Here is a 26,704-nt window from a genome sequence, read left to right on the forward strand (position 1 = left end):
TATTGCTTACAGGCTTCAGATGTGCCTAATCACAAGAAACACTTGCGCCTGAGGCGTGACTGCCCTCAGCATTCCCTCTGGGCGGCAGACACAGTTTGTCAGTTTGCCAATATTCTGCATTTATGAGAACAGTTTGCTGTTTACTCATATAGCCTCCAGTGGTATACTGAGTTGATCACAACCCTCATTCTTTTGGCCTCCAACACAGATAAAGTTGGAGAATTTAATAACTACATTTCAAACATGCATCATTTTATTTCACATCCATGTTTGATTCAAGGGCAAAGATGTCCCAAGAGATCAGAAGGTAAAACCTCATTTTATGTTTTAAATTTTAATAAGCTCATTCATATAATTCTGTTTACAGTTGGGTTCACAATTGCAAGGAATGTGGATAATTTATATACCATTTTCCAAATCAACCCTGATCATGGTTATCCAATAATGTACCATCAGCTAAAACACATTATTGCATTGAAATAGATCATTTGTCATCCAGTCATATCCAGGGTACTTCTCCATTCTCTAGATATGGGCACATTCAGTCTTAGTGTCTACACCCCATGATATGGTAGAAAGACAGAGTAGGTATACATTGTACCATGTGCCCTTTTCTCTCTAACCCTCTTCTCCATGACACATTTTCCAAGGCATAAGCAAAAACCACAGAACCAACTATTCGTACTTTGACGGGATCCTCTGGCTTGGGTCTGCAACAGCTTTTTCAATGAAGAGTTGAGTTCAATGCCTTGAAGCAAATTGGAGGAAATGAACCTAAAGTCTGTCTACAGGTCTGCTCAAGGTGTATATTTCAATGGCATAATGACTGAAATCTTTTTTTTTTTTTTTTTTGTTACCGGTATAGTGGGCTGGAAAATGGTTTTCCTCTTTTTAAACAAGGATTTGAAGACAAAGGTTTTTAGGTTTAAATTACTGAAATAAGGGGAGATTCTCAAGCTACTTTATCTATCAGGGATAAAAATCCTTGTACCTTATCATGCCAAAAAAGCAATAAAGTCCTCCAGTAGGGATCTTTAGGATAAAATATTATTTTTCATGAGAAACTATGAAGGAATTTATTCACAAAAAATCAAATGGTTTATTATAAATAATAAATAGTTCTGTCCATAGATGACTAATCTGCTGAAATAGCACCTCCAGGGGTCTCCATGCACTGCCCATTTATTAAACCCAATAACCTTCCTTGTCTCTCTCAACTGATCCATTGGTTCTGGAAATTACTTCCTGGCATAAGCCTTTACTCCTGATCTAAATTCATTGCCTCATTTTGTCTGTTCACACTGGTCTTGGTGCTCCCCTCAGCTCCTCTGCTAATCTAGTGCCTTCCTCTCAATCCCAAGTCTGATCCTACTGTCAGAGCCCAGCTGAAATCACACCTTTTCCTTGAAGCCTCCCTACATCACAGGAGCCCTCTGGGACCTCTCCCTCCTACATTTCTCTTGTAGGTAAAATTGTCACTGCTTACTCTGGTTCTTCACCAAATACTCTCTGTTTAGTTATAACCTTTTTTTTTTCTTTTTCTTTTTTTCTTTTTGAGACAGGGTCTGGTTCTGTCACCTGGACTGGAGTGCAGTAGCGTAATCTTGACTCACTGCAACCTCCACCTCCCAGCCTCAAGCGATCCTCCTGCCTCAGCCTCCTGAGTAGTGGGGACTACAGGTGTGCACCACCATACCTGCTAATTTTTATATTTTTTGTAGAGACAGAGTTTCACTATGCTGCCCAGGCTGGTCTTGAACTTCTGGACTCAAGCAATCCACCCACCTCAGCCCTCAACGTGCTAGGATTACAGGTGTGAGCCACCAGGCCAGGTGTATAATCTTTTTTTTTGAGACAGAATCTCTGTCTGTTGCCCAGGGTGGAGTGCAATGGTATGATGTTGGCTCACTGCAGCCTTCACCTCCCGGGTTCAAGCAATTCTCCTGCCTCAGCCTCCGAGTAGCTGGGACTACAGGTGTGTGCCACCACGCCTGGCTAATTTTTGTATTTTTTCATGCAGACAGGGTTTCACCATGTTGGCCAGGCTGGTCTCAAACTATTGACCTCAAGTGATCCACCCGCCTCAGCCTCCCAAAGTGCTGAGATTACAGGTATGAGCCACTGTAATATAACCTTTTCATAAATGTGTCCACCATAAAGCTGTTATATCATGAGAATTGTTTTGCAATTTTAGACCTTTGGAGATTAAATACGTCTATGAAGGGGGGAGTTAGTCCTGCAGATGCTGTACAACTTTACTAAGTGGTGGTAAACAGTGCTACATTTTCTTGGAATCCTTGGGAAAGGTGCAGGAGCAGAAGATGTCTTTCCTTAATTAAATGATGGGTTTCTGCCTGACCCTATACCAAAGTTAGAGTTTCAAAACACAGCATAGAAATCAGCTAAAACAATTTGCAATTAAAGTCACCTAAAGCCTATATCTATCTATCTATCTATCTATCTATCTATCTATCTATCTATATATATATATATTTTTTTTTTTTTTTTGAGACAGAGTCTCGCTCTTATCGCCCAGGCTGGAGTGCAATGGCGCGATCTCAGCTCACTGCAACCTCCGCCTCTCAAGCGATTCTCCTGCGTCATCCTCCTGAATAGTTGGGATTACAGGTGTGCACCACCACACCTGACTAATTTTTTTTGTATTATTAGTAGAGACAGGATTTTACCACATTGGCCAGGCTGGTCTTGAACTCCTGACCTCCGGTGATCCACGCGCCTCAGCCTCCCAAAGTTCTGGGATTACAGGCGTGAGCTACCATGCCCGGCCAAGCCAAGATTTCTTTAGAGTATCTTACTAAAAATATCATACATGAGTGTGCATGTGTGTGTATATGCATGTGTGTATATATTCTATGACACATATGGATTTCTTTCCTCATGGTTTCTTAATTCTCTCTAAAACTCTATAATTTTCTAAATTTCCTGAAGTTTTACTTAGACTAAGTCCTTTTGTTGGCAGTTTGTCAAATTTACTACTTTTTCTGGGAAGAATTTTATATGACTGCTCCTGAGACTCAGAGGTAAAATATCTACATGCTTCTGAAAGAAATTGTAAAAACAGTGACAAGATTTTTTCAATCTTCTTTGGGCAGCTTGTCACATATTTTTCCAACCTCACTCTCACTTTTCTCACTCTCATTTCTCCATATAAAACATACAAGACACTGTGTTATAGTCAGGAGCCAAAACTTCTTGCATATTTTCCACCAAACAGAAGATAGTTTTCAGCCACTTAGGAAAATTCAACCTAATTTTACCGTCTCCCATGGCCATCTTAGGCAGGAACCCAGTTTGGCAATTTTAACTTACTAACCTAAGTTACCAATTTAACAATTCTTTTGCCAGTTTCCCTTGGCAGATCAGTGTTTGCTTTATATTAAATTTAAAGTGACAGCATCCGTTTTAGGAGAACAGAAAAATAACTGGTTTCAACATACCCAATCACTAAATTGTCAATTTATCTTCAATTTTCTCTTCCCTGCACCTCTCTCAATTTAGCACTAGTATTTAAGTAGTATAGAAGCACTGAATTAAAATTATGTTTTATGCCAGGCGTGGTAGCTCATCCGTGTAATCCCAGCACTTTGGGAGGCCAAAGCAGGAGCATCACTTGAGCCCAGGAGTTCAAGACCAGCCTGCAAAACATAGCAAGACCCTTCTCTCCAAAAAATTTAAAAATTAGCTGGGCATGGTTTCATGCGCCTATAGTCCCAGTGATTTAGGACTCTGAAGTAAGAGGATCACTTAAGCCCTGAGGGTTGAGGCTGTAATGAGTCGTGATCGCACCACTGCACTCTAGCCTGGATGACAGAGTGAGACATTGTATCAAAAAACAAAAATTCTGTTCTATAATACAAAAATTATAATATGTCAATGCACTGACTGTTAAGAAAAATTCTAGGTCTCCTCCTTTTCTATTACCATTAATATTAACCGTAATTACATAAATTTCACTTGTTATAAATGAAATTTTTAAGACCAATGAATAATTAGCAGTTTAATACATTACATTGCTGGGTGCAGTGGCTTACGCCTGTAATCCCATCACTTTGGGAGGTGGAGGCGGGCAGATCACCTGAGGTCAGGAGTTCCAGACCAGCCTGGCCAACATGGTGAAACCCCATCTCTAGTAAAAATACAAAAGCTAGCTGGGCGCAGTGGCACGCACCTGTAATCTCAGCTACTCGGGAGGCTAAGGCAGAAGAATCGCTTGAACCCGGGAGGCAGAGGTTGCAGTGAGCCAAGATTCCGCCACTACACTCCAGCCTGGAGGACAAGAGAGAGACTCCGTCTCAAAAACAAACAAAAAATTACATTTAATGCCTGTTGATGAGGGCTCAAGATGATGATGCTGCTTAATTTTTCAACAGATTATCTTTTTTTTTTTTTGAAACGGAGTCTCCCTCTGTTGCCCAGGCTGGAGTGCAGTGACATGATCTCAGCTCACCGCAACCTCCCTCTGCCTCCCAGGTTCAAGCGATTCTCCTGACTCAGCCTCCCGAGTAGCTGGGATTACAGGCAAGCGCCACAACGCAGCTAATTTTTGTATTTTGAGTAGAGATGCGTTTTCACCACGTTGGCCAGGCTGGTCTGGAACTCCTGACCTCAGGTGATCTGCCCATCTCAGCCTCCCAAAGTGCTGGGATTACAGGCGTGAGCCACCACGCCTGGCCTCAACACATCAACTTTATACACACATAAAGAGAAAAATGCCTTCTGTAAGAGACTCCATGTTCTTGCTATGAACAGAGTCATGGTTCTCCCTTTAGAACTAAGGGAGTGCTGGAAATCCATGACTCGATTTACTATTGGAAAAGAAGTGACGAATCATTGATCCAACCACTCCCAATGATGAAAGCCCTGGAACAATTTCCTGAGCTGATCCTCCTTTCTCATTACCCAGTCCCTTGTACCCTGAAAGAGTTTGGAGGAAATGTCATGGCAGAGTTGCTGTATTAGTTAAGTATGGCTGCATAACAAATTATCCCAATACTTAGCAGCTTGAAACAACAAACATTATGTTACACAGTTTCAGACATTCAGAAATCCAGGAGTAGCTTAGTTGGGTGGTTTCAGTTCAGTGTCTGAAAAATAGATGATTGTTTTTACTGTATATAAAAATGTATACATGTAGATAATGGCAAACAAGTAAGCACATTTTATTTTCTATGAACATTATGTTTCATCAGATGTGTCATGTGTTTTATTATAATTCCAATTGATTTCTGATCCTTTAAAAAAATAGTTTCTGAAATTTGGCTCTGGCCTGCATAGTTCTGGGAAAAGGAATTCTAGTACAGTGGTCCACCATGTGCCCCCACAAAAGCAGCATTTAATTTAACTGTAATATACATGTAACTATCCTTTATCTTTTATTTTAAAGTTTAAGATTAATTAATAATCTTAGTTAATTGATATCATGATTTTGATGCTAATATATTTGCTCAGTGTATTTTTAGTTAAATTATTTTCATGCATACTTTCTCATTTGATCTCATATCAATTCTGTTTACTATACCTAGTAGCAAGAGCTCATCAGGGAAACAAGAGGTGCTCAGAGAGATGGCTCACAAGGGGTGGAGTCAGACAAAAACTATTCACCATCCTGATCTTTACTGATAATTTACTTCACATGATAGTTTGTAGAATACAATTGAACTTCTGTGTTTTCCCGAGTTATAAGCAAAAGGGTTCTGTGAAGAAGATGGAATGAATATGAGTGTTTTGAGAAAACCCACTAAAGTAACAATAGAGATGTAGAAGACAAACAAAATAAGATTAAACAAGACATGAATTAACAAAGTAAGTCTCAGTCATAATGAAGGTGGGAGGGAAAGGTTTTTTAACCTCAAGATCCCAAAGAAAAAGGAAGAAAATAGAGGGAAAATCTTAAGAACCACAAACATGAGACTGAAGCAACTGAATTGACTGTAAGAAAAGAAAGTAAAACCAAAAAACAAGACCTGAGGACTACAAATTAGGAAAAAACAGTGTTATCAAAAGATAGGTCATAGTCATAGAGTAGCAGGATGGGGGAAAAGGTTATTAAAAGCTTTCTCACACAACACAGGTTTGCTTCCCCAAAAGAAATGAGGCAATGTAGCTAATAAGTAATAAAGGAAACAACATGAAAACATGTCTCAAGCCACGGGGAAGTTAAGCAGAGAACCCTTAAATGGAAATGACGATCCATCCTAAAAAGATGAAAAAGAGGATGTGGAGTAGAAAGGGCATAGAACAGGAAATTAAAACTTTGATGTTCCAAACCAGTTCACCCAGTTATTTGGCCTTAGGTAAGACATTCTCTCTGCCTTTATTTCCTTGTCTATAAGTTGAAGAGGTTGGGAGATCATAGTATCCAAAGTCTCTTCCAAAAAAGATGTGGCTCTGTGCATCTAAGCTCCAACTGACAAGACACAGAGCTATACAAGAAGGTAAAGGAAAGGCCAGCAATATGCACAATTTTTTTTTTTTTTTAGACGGAGTTTCGCTCTTGTTGCCCAGGCTGGAGTACAATGGTGCAGTCTCGGCTCACTGTAACCTCTGCCTCCTGGGTTCAAGCAATTCTCCTGCCTTAGTCGCCAGAGTCATTGGCCAGGCTGGTCTCCAACTCCTGACCTCAGGTGATCCACCTGCCTCGGCCTCCCAAAGTGCTGGGATTACAGGCGCGAGCCGTCGCACCCAGCCAATAGGCACAATTTAAGAAATAATTAAGCTGGATGTGGTGGCTCATACCTGTAAACCCAGCATTTTGGGAGGCCAAGGTGAAAGGATCACTTCAGCCCAGGAGTTCAACACCAGCCTGGACAACGTAGCAAGACCTCATCTATACTTAAAAAAAAAAAAAAAAAAAAAAAAAGGCCAGGCGTGGTGGCTCACACCTGTAATCCCAGCACTTTGGGAGGCTGAGGTGGGCGGATCACAAGGTCAGGAGATCAAGACCATCCTGGCCAACACAGTGAAACCCTGTCTCTACTAAAAATACAAAAATTAGCTGGGCGTGGTGGCATGCGCTTGTAGTCCCAGCTACTTAGGAGGCTGAGGCAGGAGAATTGCTTGAACCCGGGAGGCGGAGGTTACAGTGAGCCAAAATCACACCACTGCACTCCAGCCTGGCAACGGAGTGAGACTCTGTCTCAAACAAAAGGAAAAAAAAAAGAAAAAAAGCTGGGTGTAGTGGCACTTGCCTGTAGTCCCAACTTCTCAGGAGGCTGAAGTGGGAGGATCACTTGAGCCAGGGAGGTCGAGGCTGCAGTGAGCCATGATTGGGCCACTTCACTCCAGCCTGGGTGACAGAGCGAGACCTTGTCAAAAGAAAAAAAAAAAAGGAATAATTGAAGATAAAATTTCTGAAGCAATTAAAAAAAGAGCCCCAACTTAATGTAGAGATTAAGAAATTTCAAGTTGCCTCCACAGAACCACCCTCAAAAAAGACTCCTTCCCCATACCCCAGTCAAGCATATGTAAAAGAATCATCTATCATCAATGAAACAATAAATAAATGTGTAATTATAATTGAAGACAATAAATCTACATTATCAAAATAATTTAAAAATTTCATAAAGATACAATAGGTTTGAATAATACAATGAATAAAATGGAACCGATACAAAATCTATAACTGTACTTCCTTTTAAGTGATTTCAAAATATTCAAATGAATCTTTTGTAAGAACTACACAGTAGACATAGAGTGTAAATTCTATAAATGATTTTATAGAATTCCAAATGATAATTAATAGAGCATTGTAAAGTACCTAACCATAAGGATAAAACATTATTTTTAAAACAGATTTTCTTCAAGGAGGAAATACAAAATATAATAATGGAGCTTTATTGAGATATGGTTAATATACAATAAACAGCACATGTTTAAAGTATACAATTGGTGAGTTTTGACATATGTATACACCTGTGAAACAATCATCACAGTCCAGCCAATGAATACACCCATCACACCAAAAGGTTCATGTGCCACTTGGTAATCTCTCCCTCCTGCACTTCCCTGCCTTATGCCCATCCACATGATATACTTCCTGTCATTATAGATTATTTTGCATTTTCTAGACTTTTACACAAATGGAATTATACAATACGTACTCTTTTTTGCCTGCCCTCTTGTATTTCAGGTAATTAGTTTGAGATTCATCCATGTTATAGCATGTATCAATATTTCATTTATTTTATTGTTCCTTAGAATGAGTAGTATTCCATTGTACAAATTTACCACAATTTGTTTATCCATTAACCTATTGATGCACATTTGGGTTATTTCTAGTCTGAGGCTCTTACAAATAAAGTTGGTATGAACAATTGTGCACAAGAAATTTTATGGGCAGATGCTTTCATTTCTCCTAGGCAAATACCTAGGAATAGAATGACTGTGTTAGAAATAAATTTTTGATGCTGCAAAAGAAATAGCACTCGAACATAAATTTAATTTTCTCAGCAAGGCAATTTTACTTCTATAGAAGGGTGTGCCTTGTGGATGGAGCAATGGCGAGAGCACATCTCAACAAGGGAGGGGAAGGGGTTCTTATTCCTGACACAGGTAGCCCCTACTGCTGTGTCATTCCCCTATTGGCTAGGGTCAGATGACACCGTCTAAGCTAATTCCAATTGGCTATTTTAAAGAGACCAGGGGTATGAGTCAGAGTGGTGGGGTGAGTTGTTTAGTGGGAAGGATGGTTACAGAACAGGTGACTCAGGATGACTCAGGTCAGAGCAGCTGACCAGGGATGACTCAGGACAGAGCAGGTGACCAGAGGTGACTCAGGATGGAGCCAGGTGATAGAAGCTAGGAGGGGTTTGTTTACTGAAACTGGGGGCAAGGAGATGAGGAAAACGAGGAAGTTAAGCTTTAAAATAAAGAACAGGGAGCTGAACTTACTGATACCAGAACTCATTGTACTTAACAATTTACAGGCTAAAACCTTTGAAGAGGAATTTATTATATCCTACAACTGGGTTATATGGTAAGCGCATGTTTAAATTTTAAGAAACTGCCAAACTGTTTTTCAAAGTGGTTGACCATTTTTCATTCCCACCAGCTATATATAAGAGTTACAGTTGCTCCACATCCTTGACAACACTTGGCATGGACAGTCTTCAAAATTTAAGATGTTCCAATTGGGGTGTGGAAGAATCTCATCGTGATTTTTAATTTGTATTTATCTAATGGCTAATGATTTTTTGAACATCTCTTCATTTGCTTATTTGCCGTCTGCATATCTTCTTTGATAAAGTCTTATTTTGCCCATTTTTGTATTGGGTTGTTAATGTTTTTATTTCTTTTTTTTTTTGAGACAGAGTCTCGCTCTGTCGCCCAGGCTGGAGAGCAGTAGCACGATCTTGGCTCATGGCAAGCTCCGCCTCCTGGGTTCACACCATTCTCCTGCCTCAGCCTCCTGAGTAGCTGGGACTACAGGCACCCACTACCTCGCCCAGCTAATGTTTTTATATTTTTTTAGTAAAGACAGGGTTTCACCGTGCTGGCCAGGATGGTCTCGATCTTCTGACCTCGTGATCTGCCCGTCTTGGCCTCCCAAAGTGCTGGGATTACAGGCATGAGCCACCGTGCCTGGTGGGTTGTTAATTTTTTAAATTTTTATTAGTTAGTTTTGAAAATATGTATATTCTTTGCACATTAAAGGACACAGTTCTTTATCAGATATGTGATTTACAAATATTTTTCCAACACTTGTCTCTTGTCTTTTCATTCTCTTAACAGTGTTTTTCAAAGAGCAGAAGTTCTTCATTTGGATAAAGTAAAAAAAAAAAATTATAGATGGATTGTGATTTTGGTATTGTTTCTAAGAAACCATTGACCAAACCAGGGTCACAAAGACTTTCTCCTGTGTTTTCTTCTAGAACATTTATACTTTTAGGTTTTACATTTAGGTTTGTGATCCAGTTTGAATTAATTTTTTTATGTACTGTGTGGTATGGATCAAAGTTCATTTTCTTTTTTTCTTTCTTTTTTTTTTTTTTGGATATGGCTATCCAATTGTTCCAGTAAAATTTGTTGAAAAAAATAGAATTGCCTTTAAAGTTTATGAAAACATCAGTTGTTTACATATATGTGGGTTTATTTCTGGGATCCACCATCTTTCCATTTATCTATTTGTCTGTCTTAATGCCAATTCCATACTGTCTCAATTACTGTAGTTTTATAGTGCCTTGGAATCATGTAATGAAAGTTCTTTAATTTTGTTCTTTTGTAAAAGTTGTTTTGGCTATTCTAGGTACTTTGTATTTCCATTTGAATTTAATAATCAATTTGTCAATTTTTACAAAAAGCCTATTGGGATTTTAGTTGGGATTGCATTGAATATATAAATAAATCAATTTGGGGACAGTTGACATCTTAATGTTGAGTCTTCCAATCCACGAACAAAGTGTGTTTCTCCATTTAGGTCTTCTTTAATTTCTTTTAGCAATATTTTGTAGTTTTCAGTCATCATTAAGTATATAATTTTTTATGCAATCATATGTGTGGTTTTAAAATTTTTTTCAGTTTCAAATTGTTCTTCAATAGTGTATGGAAATACAATTGAATTTTGTATTTTGACCTTGTATCCTATAACCTTGTTAAACCTACTTCTAATCACTTGTCACTTCTAACATCTACCTGTTTTGCAAATTCCTTTGGATTTTCCATAATGATCATGTTGTCTTCAAATAATAACAATTTTACTTCTTCCTTTTCAGTCTGGCTTCCCTTTATTTCTTTTTCTTGTCTGATTGCACTGGTTGTAATCTCCAGTGCCATATTGAATAGCAGTGGTGAAAGTAAACATCCTTATCTGTTCCTGATGTTAGGAAGAAAGCATTTAGGTTTTTGCTAGTAGGTATAATGGTAACTGTAATTTTTTTAGATGCCCTTTATCAAGTTCAGGATGTTCTAACAGTAATTTACTTAGAGTTTTTATCAGAAATTGTTGCTGAGTTTTGCTAAATGCATTTTCTTCATCTATTGAGAAGATCATATGTTTTTTCTTTTTGGCTTGTTAATATGGTAAATTATGTTGATTGGTTTTTGGTTGTTTGTTTTTAAGAGACAGCTTCTCACTCTGTCACCCAGGCTGGAGTGCAGTAGTGCAATCATGGCTTACTGCACTTTTGACCTCCCTGGCTCAAGTGATCCTCTTACTTCAGCCTCCCAAGTACTAGGACTATAGGCAAGTGCCAGCACAGCTGGCTTTTTTTATTTCATTGTTTTTTTTGGTCAAGACAGGGGCTCACTATGTTGCCCAGGCTGTTCTTGAACTCCTGGGCTGAAGTGATCCCCCTGTCTTGGCCTCCCAAAGTGCTAGAATTACAGGCATGAGCCACTGCACCTGGCCTTGATTGGCTTCTGGATCTCAAACCAGCCTTGCATTCTTAGAATAAACCCCACTTTGGTCATGATGCATTATCCTTTTTTTTGTTTTTTGTTTTTTTTTGAGATGGAGTCTCACTCTGTGACCCAGGCTGGAGTGCTGTGGCACCATCTTGGCTCACCGCAACCTCCACCTTGTGGGTTCAAGCAATTCTTCTGCCTCAGCCTCCCAAGTAGCTGGGACTACAAGCATAAGCCACCATGTCCAGCTAATTTTTTTTGTATTTTTGGTAGAGTTGGGGTGTCACCACATTGGCCAGGCTGGTTTTGAACTCCTGACCTCGTGATCCATCCACCTCAGCCTCCAAAAGTGCTGGGATTACAGGCGTGAGCCATCCCGCCCAGCCACCTTATCCTTTTCATATATTGTTGAATTAAATTTGCTAATATTTTGTTTAGAATTTTTGCATCTGTGCTCATGAGGAATATTGGTCTGTAGTTTGCTTGTCTTTGTCTGCTTTTTGGTATCAGGTTAATCCGTAATTTATGGAATTTATTGCAATATTCCCTACTTTTCAATTTTCTAAAACAGTTTTAGTAGAATTAGTATTATTTTATTTTTGTGATTTTGTAGACTTCAGAGCAGCAAGCCATCTGGATATGGAGTCTTTTGTGAGAAAGCCTTTAACAACAAATTAAATGTTTAAAATAAGTATAGGACTATTTAGGCTATCTATTTCTGCTTGAGTGAGCTTTGGTATTTTGTTTCTTTCAAAGAATTTGCTCTAACTTGTTGAATTCATTGGCGTAGAGTCATTCATAATATTCCATTATTATCTTTTAATATCTGTATAACTTGCAGTGATGTTGCATCCCACATTACTGATATTGTTAATTTGCATCTTCTATCTTTTTTTCCTAATCACCTTAGCTAGAGATCTATCAATTTTATTGATTTATTTTTTCAAAGAAGCAGTTTTGGTTTCACAGATTTTTGCTGTTGTTTTTCTGATTTTTATTTCATTATTTTTGCTGTGATCTTTATTATTTTCTTTTTTCTATGCATGTTGAGTTTAATCTTCTTTTTCTGGTGTCTTAAGATGGAAGCTGAAGTCACTGATTTGAGACCTTTTTTTCTATTCTAACATAAGTGTTTTGTGTTGTAAAATTTTCCTTAAGTGCTGCTTCAAGGGCATCCCAGACATTTTGATATATTGGGTTTTCATTTTCACTCCATTTAAAATACTCTCATTTCTCTTTTGATTTCTTCTTGGCCTATTGATTATTTAGAAGTCTGTTATTTAGTTCCCAAATATTTGGGGTCTACCCAGCAATTTTTCAGCAGTCATTGATTTCTAATTTATTTCAATTGTTGTCAGAGAACATACTATATGTGACTTAAATTCTTTTAAGCTTATTGACACTTGCTTTATGGCCCAAAATATGCTATATTTTAATAAATATTCCCATTGTCACTTGAAAAGAATTTACATTCTGCTGTTGTGAGGTGGAATGGTCAATAAATCTTAATCAAATGAGGTTAGTTGGTAGTGTTAATGATAAAATTCTATGACTGGAACAGTAGCTTCCAAAGTGGGTGTATGCATCCCTAAATGTATGAAAAATGATTTATTGAGGTACAGAAAGAAATTATTAAAATTAGGCCAGATGTGGTGTCTTACATCTGTAATCCTAGCACTTTGGTTGGCCAAAGTGGGAAGATCATTGAGCCCAAGAGTTCAAGACCAGCCTGGACAACATAGTGAGATCCTATCTCTACAAAATATTTTAAAAATTTAAAATAAGAATTAGCCAGGTATGGTGGCACATGCCTGTAGTCCCAGCTACTCAAGAGCCGGAGCCAGGAGGTCAAGGCTGCAGTGAGCTGCAATCATGCCACTATGCTCCAGCCTTGATGACACAGCAAGACTCTGTCTCAAAAAAAAAGAAATTATTAAAATTATATATATATATAATTTATTTAATGTATTATGTATATAATTTGCTAAAATTATATATAATTATTAAAATAAAAAGTATATTTATAGATAGTATCATATACTTTTTCTTTTATTTTTTGTATATTGTTACAAATTACAGTCTATTTGCCACAGGATGTCATGAACATGATTAATATTTTTAAAATTCTAAGTGATAGACTCTATACAGTACTTTGTACTGAGATGAGGAGACACTATGCAATTTTTTTTATCCCACAAGCAGGTTGACCAGCACAGTCTTTCTCCTCTGGAGGAGCTCTTGAAATAATTTCCAGGTCTCAGGGGACCTCTGTATAAAAATTATTTTATCTAAGCCCATAGTACATTAGCATGATCAGTAAATTGTAGATATAACAATCCAATAATAATTGCCAATGCTCTTTTGGGTAGAGGATGACATCTTTTCCTGAAGATCTCTTTATTTTGGCTAACTTATTTGCCTATCATTTTATGTGGTTCCTCCTCCCAAAAAAAGACATTAATTCATTATGTCTACTTGAATTTTTACGTTATCCAAGTAGATCCCAAACTCTTATCACAAATTTCTACCCAATGAGATTCTACTGTGGTTGCTATGTCTTTTTAACCATCTGTCCCTGAAATAAAATCAGATAGTTAAGATTAGCTTACCTTTCTTGAAGTTAATCTCCCTAGTGGCTTTTCATAAAATTTTAAAACTCATATAGTAAAAATAATACATTTGTGTTAAACAGGCTTAAGACAAAATGAAATTTTTCTAAAGGTAGAAGGAGTTGATTTAATTTATATAAAGGTTGTAAATTGATTTTAATTAATGTTATTTACAACATGAAAATTTATTGAAAATGTTAAAAGTTAGTAAAACTGCAAAGAAAACAATATGAATAAAAATGGCCTAAGACTGTTTTAAGACAGTTTAAAAGCATTTCCTTACTGAGTGACATGATCAGGCTGCCTGATATGGTTTGGATATTTGTTCCCTCCAAATTTCATGTTGAAATATGATAAAGTTGGAGGTGGGCCCTAATGGGAGGAGTTTGGATCACGGGAGCAGATCCCTCATGAATGGTTTGAGGCTGTCCCGGTGGTAATGAATGAGTTCTTGCTCGGTTAGTTTATACGAGAATTAGTTGTTTAAGAAAACACTGCCCCTCCACCTTCTCTCTCTTTTCCTCTTTCACTATGTGGCATTCTGGGCCCCCTTCACCTTCAGCCATAATTGGAAGCTTCCTGAAGGCCTAGCCAGGAACAGATGTTCTCATCATGCTTCTTGTATAGCCTGCAGAACTGTGAGCAAAGTAAACCTCTTTATAAATTACCCAGCCTCAGGTATTCCTTTATGGCAACACAAAATGGACTAACACACTCCCATGTAGGCCTAGCAATTACAAAATTATTATATACATGTATTACTTTCTTGATCTCTTTAATTGGTCTATATAAAAGTATTAAAAGTGTATTAAACACTTTTTTAAACTAAAACTAAAGAATGGACTTTACCCCTTAATTGAAACTTGTGCTTGTGTATTTGCTTGTCAAATACACAGTTTTCAACATAAATATGATAATTTCAAATGCTTCTTAAAGAAGAAAAACCAGCCTGAGCAATATAAGGCGATCCTGCCTCTGCAAAAAAAAAAAAAAAAAAAAAAAAATAGCCAGGTGTGATGGCATGCATGTGTTGTCCCAGCTACTCATGAGGCTGAGGTGGGAGGATGGCCTGAGGCTGGGAAGTTGAGGCTGCAGTGAGCTCTGATCATGCCACTGCACCAGCCTGGGCAACAGAATGAGACCTTGTCTCAAAAAACAAAAACAAGAAAAAGTTTATTTACAAGTTTAAGAAGTTAAAAACCAACCAGGCACGGTGGCTTATGCCTGTAATCCCAGCACTTTGGGACGCCGAGGTGGGAGGATCACCTAAGGTCAGGAGTTTGAGACCAGCCTGACCAGCATGGAGAAACCCAAGTCTCTACTAAAAATACAAAATTAGTCGTGCATGGTGGCACATGACTGTAATCCCAGCTACTCGGGAGGCTGAGGCAGGAGAATCGCTTGAACCCGGGAGGCAGAGGTTGCCATAAGCCAAGATTGAGCCATTGCACTCCAGCCTGGGCAACAAGAGCAAAACTCCGTCTCAAAAAAAAGAAGTTAAAAACCACCGAGGCGTTCGTTGCTTTCCCATGAATAGCAGAAACCTATTTTTTTCATAGAAATCCACAGTTTGTCAAGAGATAGATGAGTAAATATCATCTTCAGTACATGATCAGACTGTAGCTCTACTTAAGAAAGTTGACTACTTTTGTCACATCATCCAGACTTTTAAAATTTCTTCTTTGACAGGCTTTGACACCAGCACCTGTCTATGAAGAAAAGAGTGTGTTGTGAACGAAGTCAGAATTTCCTGTGTTCCCTTTGCCGCTACTGGAGCTCACTGGTGAGTCCTGTCAGTATAGATGCCCACATATTTTTTCCAGATCAGACCTTTTCATTCCAGATACGACAGAACATTAAATGCACCCGGGGCCGGGCACGGTGGCTCACGCCTGTAATTCCAGCACTTTGGGAGGCCGAGGTGGGCGGATCACCTGAGGTCAGCAGTTCAGACCAGCCTGACCAAAATGGAGAAACCTGTCTCTATTAAAAATACAAAATTAGCTGGGCGTCGTGGTGCATGCCTGTAATCCCAGCTACTCGGGAGGTTGAGGCAGGAGAATCACTTGAACCCGGTAGGCGGAGGTTGCAGTGGGCCGAGATCGCGCCATTGTGCTCCAGCCTGGGTGACAGAGCGAGACTCTGTCTCAAAAAAAAAAAAAAAGTCTTGAAAACCACGTTGTTTACAAATCTTACAAATGTTATGATATTAATTAGCCAGGTGTGGTGGCCTGTGCCTGTAGTCCCAGCTACTTGAGAGGCTGAGGCAGGAGAATCACTTGAACCTGGGAGGCTGAGGTTGCAGTGAACCGAGATTGCACCACTGCACTCCGGCCTGGGCAACAGAGCGAGATTCCGTCTCAAACAACAAAAACCACTAATGTTATAATATGACATTTATTGGTAAAGTCTGTTGATTCATCAACCTACATAGAGAACCATTTATTTCCGTTTATGACATATATCATCAATACGTTGACTAATGGTATTGAGAGAGAAAACTTTTCATTTTCGCATACTACATCTTGTCCTAGTATTTTATGTTTGTTTGTTTTTAGAGACAGCATCTCGTTATGTTGCCCAAACTGGACTCAATCCTGGGCTCAAGCTGTCCCTAGCATTTTATTTACTCTAATTTAGGTTCTCATTACTGTGTGCATTTTCCTTTTCTGGACAATAAATAACTGCTACTAAATAGCTTGCTTCCTGAGGCTGTTCACTGACTACAACTTTTTTTGTTTTTTGTTTTTTGTTTTTTAACAAAAGCTTTACTGTCTTTCAATGTTCCAGTAGCCACTGAAAATAATCTGCCCTTTTACTTGTCAAATGTCTGTCCTTTGGAGTTAAGAGTCTTTGCGGTTTTGCTGGAGCCATTGCTGGATGTGTAAGTTGTTTACCACAGACAATGCACAAAGGAATGAAACAATTTGGATTACCAGAGTTCCTTGTTGCCTGGTGTAGTAAAATGCTTCAAATGATTAAAATTCTTGACTGGGCATGGTGGCTCTCATCTGTAATCCCAGCACTTTGGGAGGCTAACATGGTAGGATTGGTTGAGGCTAGTACTTTGAAAACACCTGGGCAACATAGCAAGATCTCTTCTCTACAACAACAAGAAAATAACAAGGCATGGTGGAACATGCCTGTAGTCCTAGCTACTCTGAAGGCTAAGGCAGGAGGATCATTTGAGCCCAGGAGTTTGAGGCTACAGTGAGCTATAATTACACCACTGCACTCTAGCCTAGGCGACAGAGTGAGACCCTATTTCCAAAATAAATAAATAAATAAATAAATAAATAAATATCGGTTAAAACTCTTCATCAACACCATCAGAAGAGTCCATGGATCTAGGCCTATAATATTTTCTTCTGTCTCATACCTTGTCTTAAAAAATCACTGGATCACTAATAAAATATAAAATCACTAATAAAATATAAAATGGTAGAGCACAATAACAGCCACATGAGAAAAATTATTTACAAAATACATGAAATTTTCGCTATACCAATTTAGTTCTAACCTATACAATCCATGCTTTCAGTGACCATTGCTTATGAATAAGTGAAATGAATGGCCGCAATGCTGTAAGGCATGGGAGGGAGGCACTGGGAAAACCATTATAAGGTACTTGTACTGTGAAGCAGTACACTATTACTTTAAAGTGGGCTTGCATTAGTTATACATGTATATGAAAAATTTTAGAGAAACCACTAAAAAGAAATATAATTGATATAAGAGAGAAGAGAAAATGGAATCTTAAAATGTTCAATTAAAACCAGAGAAGTTTTAATTGAAGTTAAATTAAAACCTCAATTAAAAGCTCAGTTAAAACCAGAGAAGTAAAATGCTCAATTAAAACAAAAACAGAGAAGGCAGAAAAAGAGTGGAAGATAAAAAAAGAAACAGAACAAAAGCAATGAATAGAAAAATTTAAAATATGGTAGATATTAATCCAATGATATCAATATTCACTTTAAATGTGAATGGCCTAAGTACACCAATTAAAAGACTGTCAGAGTGGATAAAAAAACAAGTCCCCACAAGATGAAAAAATTAGAAAAAAAAAAAAGGCCTAACTAAATTTTGTTTAAAAGAAACACATTTTAAATATAAAGATGCAAATAGAATAAAAATAAAAAATTAAAGAATTATGCCATGCTAATACTAGTCAAAAGAAAACCAGAGTTCTACATTAATTTCAAACAAAGAATTTAGCACAAGGAAAATTCTCAGGGATACAGAGGAGAAGTACAAGATTTTAAAAATCTCCAAGAAAATATAACAATCCTTAATGTGTGCATACCTAACAAGAGTGTCAAAATACATGCAGTGAAACTGATAAAACTGCAAGGAGAAATTAATGAATACACTATTATACTTAGAGACTTCAACACCCCTCTATTAGTAGTTGACAGATCCAGTAGGCATGAAATCAGTAATTATATAGTTGAACTAAACACAAACAGCACCATCAATCAACTGAATCTAATTGACATTTATAAAATACTTCATCCAACAGCAACAAAATACACATTCTTCCCAAGCTCACATGGAACATTCATCAAGAGAGACCACATTCTGGGTGATAAAACAAATCTTGACAATGGGATTAAACTAGAAATAACAACAGAAAGATAGCTTGAAAATCCAAAAATATTTGGCAATTAAACTACACATTTCAAAATAATCAGTAGGTCAAGGAAGAAGCCTCAAGAGAAGTGAAATTTTAAAATATTTTAACTCAATAAAAATGAAATTACAACTTATCAATATTTGTCAGATGCAGTGAAAGCAGTGCTTAAAGGGAAATTTATACCATTAAATGCTTATATAGGAAAATAAAAAAGACCTAAAATTAGTCATTTAAGTTTCTGCCTCAGGAAACTAGAAAAGGAGGAGCAAATTGGCCAGGCGTGCTGGCTGATGCCTGTAATCCCAGCACTTTGGGAGGCCGAGGCTGGGGGATCACCTGAGGTCGGGAATTCGAGACCAGCCTGACCAACATGGAGAAACTCCCTCTCTACTAAAAAAAATACAAAATAGTCAGAGTGCGGTGGCTCACCACTGTAACCCCAGCACTTTGGGAGGCCGAGGTGGGAGGATCACAAGGTCAGGAGTTTGAGACCAGCCTGGCCCAGATGGTGAAACCCTGTCTCTACTAAAAATACAAAAAAATTAGCTGGGCACGGTGGTAGGCACCTGTAGTCCCAGCTACTCGGGAGGCTGAGGCAGGAGAATCGCTTGAACCCGGGAGGCGGAGGTTGCAGTGAACCGAGATTGTGCCACTGCACTCTAGCCTGGGCAACAGAGCAAGACTCCATCTCAAAAAAAAAAAAAATTAGCTAGGCTTGGTGGCGCATGCCTGTAATCCCAGCTACTCAGGAGGCTGAGGCAGGAAAATCACTTGAACCTGGGAGGCGGAGGTTGCGGTGAGCTGAGATCGCACCATTGCACTACAGTCTGGGCAACAAGAGCAAAATGCAAAAAAAAAAAGGGAGGGAGGAAGGAAGAAAAGGAGGAGCAAATTAAATTAAACATAAGCAGAAAAAGAGAAATTATAAAAATCAGGGCAGAAAACATCAAAATTGAAAACAGGAAATCAATAGAAAAAGAATCAATGAACCCAAAGCTGTTTCTTTGCAAAGATCAGTGAAATTTATAAACCTTTACTCAAACTAATGAAGAAAAATAGGAGACACAAATTACTAATATCAGAAATGAAAGAAGGCATATCACTATGAACATTAAAAGCATAATAAAAGAATGTGATAAATAATTATATGCCCACAAATTTGATAATCTAGATGAAGTAGACCAGTTCCTTAAAAGACACAATCTACTAAAACTCTCACAAGGAGAAATAGATGATATAAATAGGCCTGTATCTACTAAATAAATTGAATCAATAATTAATAACTTTCCAAGACAGAATGCACCAGGCTCAGATGGATTCACTGGTGAATTCAACCAAATATTTAAGAAATAAATTATAACAGTTCTCTATAGTCTCTTCCAGGAAATAGAAGCAGAGGGAATACATTCTAACATTCTTTGAGGACAGCATTACCCTAATACTAAAACCAAAGATATTACAAGAAAAAAACAACTACAGACCAATATCTTTCATGAATATAGATACAAAAGTCCTCAACAAAATATTAACAAATAAAATTCAACACATCTAAAAAGAATTATACACCATGAACAATGGGATTTATTTTAGGTATACAAGACTGGTTCAATATGCAAAAATCAATTAATATGACTACATTTGATCTTAGCCAAAAGGCTGAGAAGAGATGAATTAATGTAATTTATTACACCAAGACACTAAAGAAGATGAATCATATGATCAAATACAGAAAGAGAATTTGACAAAATCCATCACCCATTCATAATAAAAACTCTCAGCAAACTAGGAATAGAGGGGGACTTCCTTAGTTTGATAAAGAACATCTACAAAAACCCCTACAGCTAACATCATAGGTACTGATGATGCTTTCTTCCTAAAATTAGGAGCTACACAAAAGAGTAGCTCACCAGTCTTATTCACCATCATTCTGAGAGTCATGGTTAACACAATAAGACAAGAAAAGGAAATAAAGCTCACCAGTCTTATTCACCATCATTCTGAGAGTCATGGTTAACACAATAAGACAAGAAAAGGAAATAAAAGATATATAGATTGGCCAGGCACGGTGGCTCACGCCCGTAATCCCAACACTTTGGGAGGCTGAGGTGGATGGATTGCCTGAGCTCAGGAGTTTGAGACCAGCCTGGGCAACATGGTGAAACCCCGTCTCTACTAAAATACAAAAAAATTAGCCGGGCATGGCAGTGTGTGCCTATAATCCCACCTACTCGGGAGGCTGAGACAGGAGAATCACTTGAACCCGGGAGGCGGAGGTTGCAGTGAGCCGAGATTGCCCCACTGCACTCCAGCCTGGGCAACAGAGTAAGACTCTGTCTCAAAAAAAAAAGAAAGATATACAGATCAAGAAGGAAGAAATAAAACTATCTTTGTTTACAGATGATGATTTTCTATGTAGAAAATCCCAAAGAATTGACAAAACAAACAAAAAAGGCCACTAATTCCTGGAGCTGATATGCACTTATAGCAAAGTTGTAGGATACAAGGTTAATATACAAAAGTCAATTGCTTTCCTCTATACCAGCAATGACCTATTGGAATTTGAAATTGATAACACATCTTCAGTAGCATCCTTAGCTTAAGAAAGAAAATAAAAAATAAAAATAAAGACACAACATCATTTACATTAGCGCCCTGAAAGAAAAAGAGAAATACTTAGGTATAAATTTAGCAAAATATCTACAAGAGCTATATAAGGAAAACTATTAAACTGTCATGAAAGAATCATGGATAGGAAACTCAATATTGTTAAGATGTCAGTTCTTTACAACATGATCTATACATTTAACGCAATACCAATAAAAATTACAAGTTGTTTTGTAGATATTGACTAACAGATTCTAAGGTTAATATGGAAAAGCAAAAGACCCAGAATAGCCAACACAATATTGATGAGAAAAAGTCAGAGAACTGACACTGCAAAACTTCAAGACTTACTGTACAGTAATCAAGACAGTGTGGTATTGGTGAAAGAACAGACAAATAGATTAATGGAACAAAATAGAGAGGCCAGAAAGAAACACACAAATATAGCCAACTGATCTTTGACAGACAAGCAAAGGCAATTCAACGAAGAAAGGACAGTCTTCAGCAAATGATACTGAAACAACTGGATATTCACATGGGAAAAAAATGAATGTAGACACATGCCTTACATCTTTCACAAAAATTAACTCAAAATGGATCATAGTAAAATGTACTATGTAAAATGCAAAACTATAAAACTTCATGTAAAATGCAAAACTACATGTAAAATGCAAAACTATAAAACTTCTAATGTAAGGCATTAATAATAGGGGAAATGGGGACCAAAGTGGGTGCAGAGAGAAAGCAAGAATATGAGAGTTCCCTGTACTTTCTGCTCAGCTTTTCTGTAAAACTAAAACTGCTTTTAAAAAAATTAAGTCTATCAATTATTGTAAAACTAAAACTGCTTTAAAAATTATTTTTAAAAACTCCATCTGCATAGTTAAATTTAAAAAGCAAACAACTTTTAAACAGGATTTTCTAACCTACTTAGAGGTTTTCCAGAGCACTCTAAATGAATTTTGAACATATTTATTTAAAACATAAACATTAAGTCCAGGTGCAGTGGCTCACACCTCTGATCCCAGCACTTTGGGAGGCTGAGGTGGGCAGATCACTTGACGTCAGGAGTTTGAGACCAGCCTGGCCAAAATGGTGAAACCCCCGACTCTGCTAAAATATAAAACTTAGTGAGGCGTGGTGGCAAGTGCCTGTAATCCCAGCTACTTGGAAGGCTGAGGCACGAGAATTGCTTGAACCCCGGAGGCAAAGGTTGCAGTAAGCCAAGATCGTGCCACTGCACTGCAGCCTGGATGACAGAGCAAGATTCTGTCTTGGAAAAAAAAAAAAAACAAAACCATAAACATTACATATTCTGATTAGTTTACAGGAACAATTTATTGTCGTTAGGGAAGATGAAAATTTATTTGCTATTTAGAATCCTTCCTTTCTCGCTTTCTTTTTCTTTTCTTTTCTTTCTTTTTGTTTTAAATCAGGATCTTTCTTTGTCACCCAGGCTGGAGTGCAGTGGTGTGATCATTGATAGGGACAGGAGGCAGAGAAATTCTAGGCAGAAAAGGGTGGGGTCCCTGGTGAGGGCTACACCCTGAAGTCTGGAACCACAGCCCCAAATGAGAACTTTACATCCCCATTTTCCCTGCTTGAATGTCGCCTTTTCCAAAACCACCCCTGGCCCACTCCACCCCACATCCTGTACCCATGAAAACCCCAGGCTCCACTGGCAGAGAGCAGAGAAAGGGAGAAGAAGCAGCTGAACGTTAGAGAAGTCGCTTGACTTCAGAGGGACAGCTTGACAGCAGGACTTAGGAGAAGAGTCTGGCCAGAGACAGCTGGACGTCCGGGGAAGAATATCTTCCTGCTCCATCTGCTTTGTAGTTCCCTTTCCCGCTGAAAGCCACTTCCATCAGCAAGAAAATCCCCTGTATTTACTATCCTTCAATTCGTTCGTGCGATCTGATTTTTCCTGGACTCTGGACAAGAGCTTGGGATACAGAAGCCTGTAACAGTGACCCACTACCCTTGTGAAAAGGCAGAGGGTTCACTGAGCTGTTAAACACTTAAGCCATCTGCAAATGGAAAAGCTAAAAGAGAGCTGCCTGTAACATTCCTTCTGGGGTTTCAAGGGTCATGGGTACTCCCTACTAGATGCTGCTGTGGGGCCCACACAAAGTTTTGCTTCTGCCCACACCCAGAAGTACTCGCCCCAGCTCCTGCACCCACTCAGCTGTGCTCTCCATCCTGTGAAGGGTGGAGGATGAAAGTAAAGGGATAGCAAAAATGTACCGAGCAAACACTTATTATCATAAGAAAACTGGAGTGGCTATATTAATATTAGACAAAATAGACTTCAAGTTAAGGAATATGAACAGAAATAAGAAGACATATTCTTAGTTGTGAGTTTAAAGTTTAAAAAAAGAAGGACATTTTAATGATAAAAGAGTCAATTCATCAATAAGACATAATCTTATACATGTGTATACATAGAGTAATAAAGTTTCAAGTATATAAAGCAAAACCTACAGAACTAAACGGAGAAACAGACAAACCCACAACCATGCTTGAACAGTTTAATACCCTTCTTTCAGTAATTGATAGAACAAAGTTAGTAAAGACGCAAGAGATTTCAGCAACACAACTGAGCAACTTGATTTCGTTGATGTTTACACAGAATACTGCCTAAAAAAAAAGGATACGCATTCTTTTAATGTGAAAATCATCATCATGGCCGGGCGTGGTGGTTCACGCCTGTAATCCCAGCACTTTGGGAGGCTGAGGCAGGCGGATCGCGAGGTCAGGAGATCGACACCATCCTGACTAACACAGTGAAACCCCATTTGTACTAAAAATACAAAAAATTAGCCAGGCATGGTGGCACATGCCTATAGTTCTAGCTTCTCAGGAGGCTGAGGCAGGAGAATCGCTTGAACCCGGGAGGTGGAGGTTACAGTAAGCCAAGATTGGGCCACTGCACTCCAGCCTGGGCAACAGAGTGAGACTCCATCTTAAAAAAAAAAAAGAAAGAAAGAAAGAAAGAAAATCATTATCACAAAGAAAGCTTTGCATATGTTCATTTTTTGTAATAATGAAACACTGGAAACAAAATTGGAGAACTGATAAATAAATTGGCATTTTTTGAAAATAAAAAACACACAGCAGCTAAAATACATTGGAGCTGATTTTATCCTCATGAGTTAATATGGATAATTTTCAAAAAATATGATAATGAATAAAAGAAGCAAGTTGCAGAATAATATAGTAGGATACCAATTTTTTTAAAAGTCTTAAAGCATACAAAACAATGCTTTATATTAGTTATGGGTACTACAGGCTTAGTGAAAATATAACATTAGCTGTAGAGAACACCATTGCTACTTCAGAATAGTGGTTACCTCAAAGAAGAGGAAAGAAATGTGATAAGGTGTTCAACTCTATTAGTAATGTTATATTTTTTAAGAAAGAGAGGAAGTGATGAAAAATAAATTTTTTACATTACTAAAATATTGAAGAACTAGAAGCTATCTCAGTGATCAACAGTTGCAGAACCAGACAATCCCCTATACCCAAGTTGCTGAAAGCTTCTAGGGCAAACCACACCACTGAGTAGGGTAGTATTTCCACAGATTGATGGTTTTCATTTTCTATTGGGGGTTTCCCCCATCTCAGAGGATAAAATGGCTTCTTCTACCTATTCAATCCCTCTATCTCTATGCATAATCCCCACCCCCTGCTCCCAACTCCAGGATCTCATTCCATCAATTATTGTCTCCCTTCCATACTTGTTCAGTCTTTTATTCTCCACATCCTATAAACATGTTCATATTTCTATTGCTTAAAAAATAAACAAACAAAAAAGTTGATCTTGCAGGCTGGGCAGCATAGTGAGACCCCATCTCTACAAAAAGTAAAAAATCAGCTGGCATGGTGTGGTGTGCCTATAGTCCTGGCTACCTGGGAGCCTGAGGTGGGAGATGGGAGGATCACCTGAGCCCAGGAGGTCAAGGCTGCAGTGAGCTGTGATTGTGCCACTACTGCACTCCAGCCTGGGCAACACAGTGAGACCCTGGGTCAAAAAAAAAAAAAAAAAGAAAGAAAGAAGAAGAAGATGTTGATCTTGGCTGTGACACCATCATTTTTCTTCTTATCTGCAGCTCAATTTCTTAAAAGGGAAATCTAATCACTTCCTTCCATTTCCTCAACTCCCTGCAATCTAGCTCCCTCTCTGTAGGTACTCCCTTTTAAAAATTTTCTCCCCTGGACTTCTAAGACCCACTTCTTTCCTGTTACCTCCTTCGTTGGCTTCCCTTCTCACTGCCTACTTTCTTTCCCTCAGTGATTTTCTAACTAACATCATCAACCTTCCAGGCTTCCACGTGCTGATGAAATCTCTATCTCTAACAGGACTACTTTCCCAAATTCTAGAGCTACATATCCAGCTGTTATGTAGCTCCACCTGGACATGCCACAAATATCTTAAATTCAACATATCCAAGACACGTTGAACATATCCAAGATAACCTTGGCATCTTTCTCAATGTATTGTCTCTTCCTGCTCCCCAACCTCACTTCTTATTTCAGTCCATGCCTCTATCACCACCCTATCACCACCCTAGTTACCCAGCAGAAACCCTTAGTTACTGCCTCCCGCCTTCTCACCCCGCAAGTCCCATCAGATACTAGTTCTGTTGCCGCTACATTAGCTAAGGCCCAGCTTATCTCTGATCTGTGCTATTGCCTAGCCTTCTGCCTAGGAATTTTCCTCCTTCAGGCTTTTCCTCAAATCATCTATTCTCCTTCCCACTGCCAGTTATTTCCCTAAAATGCAAATTTGAGAAATTCCCTCTCTTGCTTCAAATCCCTCAGTGACTCCCCTCTGTCCATGCTGCAAAGTCCAAGTTCCTCAGCATGGCTCACAAAGCCTTTATCATCTGCTCCCCACCCACTCATTCAAACTAGTCCCTAGTACCTCCTCTGCTACACTCCAACAGTAATTGAGGATATTAATAATGAATCACCTCTAAGGCACCAACACACATCTATTGAGCTGTTAAAATAACTGAAAAAAAGTTTTTAAAAAGATTGTTTAATAACATCAAAAGAAAAACTACATATATGCCTGTCAAATGAAGAATGGGTAAAGAAAAGGTGGCATCCTCACTTAGTGGAATAACACTTAGCAATGAAAAGAATGACCCACTGCCATATGCAACAACCAGATGGATGGATTTCACAGATATAGTGACGAGCAAAAGAAGGCAGGCATGCAAGAGTACACAAGAGTATGGTTCCATTTATATGAAGTTCAAGATTAGGCAAAATTAATCTATGGTTGTGGAAGTCAGAATGTGGTTACTTCTGCAGCTGGTATTGACTAGGAAGGGGCACAAGAGAAACTTCTGGAGAGCCGGAAATGTTTTGAATCTTCATATGGGTGGTGATTACACAGAGCCTGTATATTTATCTATCTATCCATCTCTATCTGTAGATATTAATCAAGCCATAAAGTTAAGATTTATGTGCTTTGCCACATATATGTTAC

General features: G+C 38.3%; 1 long non-coding RNA gene across 5 annotated transcripts in view; it reads left to right on the forward strand.

The window, feature by feature from the left end:
* LOC129057656 (uncharacterized) overlaps positions 1-26,704 on the forward strand; it is a 95,372-nt gene that overhangs the window by 17,478 nt on the left and 51,190 nt on the right. For 2 of the 5 annotated variants that reach the window (XR_008522305.2, XR_008522304.2), the window contains exons 1-3: positions 2,018-2,111; positions 8,946-8,995; positions 15,660-15,753. This is a non-coding gene — a long non-coding RNA (uncharacterized LOC129057656). Of the gene's footprint in view, positions 1-1,688; positions 1,814-2,017; positions 2,112-8,897; positions 8,996-15,659; positions 15,754-26,704 lie in introns of those variants that run through there. The other 3 variants (XR_008522303.2, XR_010136264.1, XR_010136263.1) reach the window with 3 other exon arrangements.

This window comes from Pongo abelii, chromosome 12 (genome assembly GCF_028885655.2).
Source record: "Pongo abelii isolate AG06213 chromosome 12, NHGRI_mPonAbe1-v2.0_pri, whole genome shotgun sequence".
NCBI lineage: Eukaryota > Metazoa > Chordata > Mammalia > Primates > Hominidae > Pongo > Pongo abelii.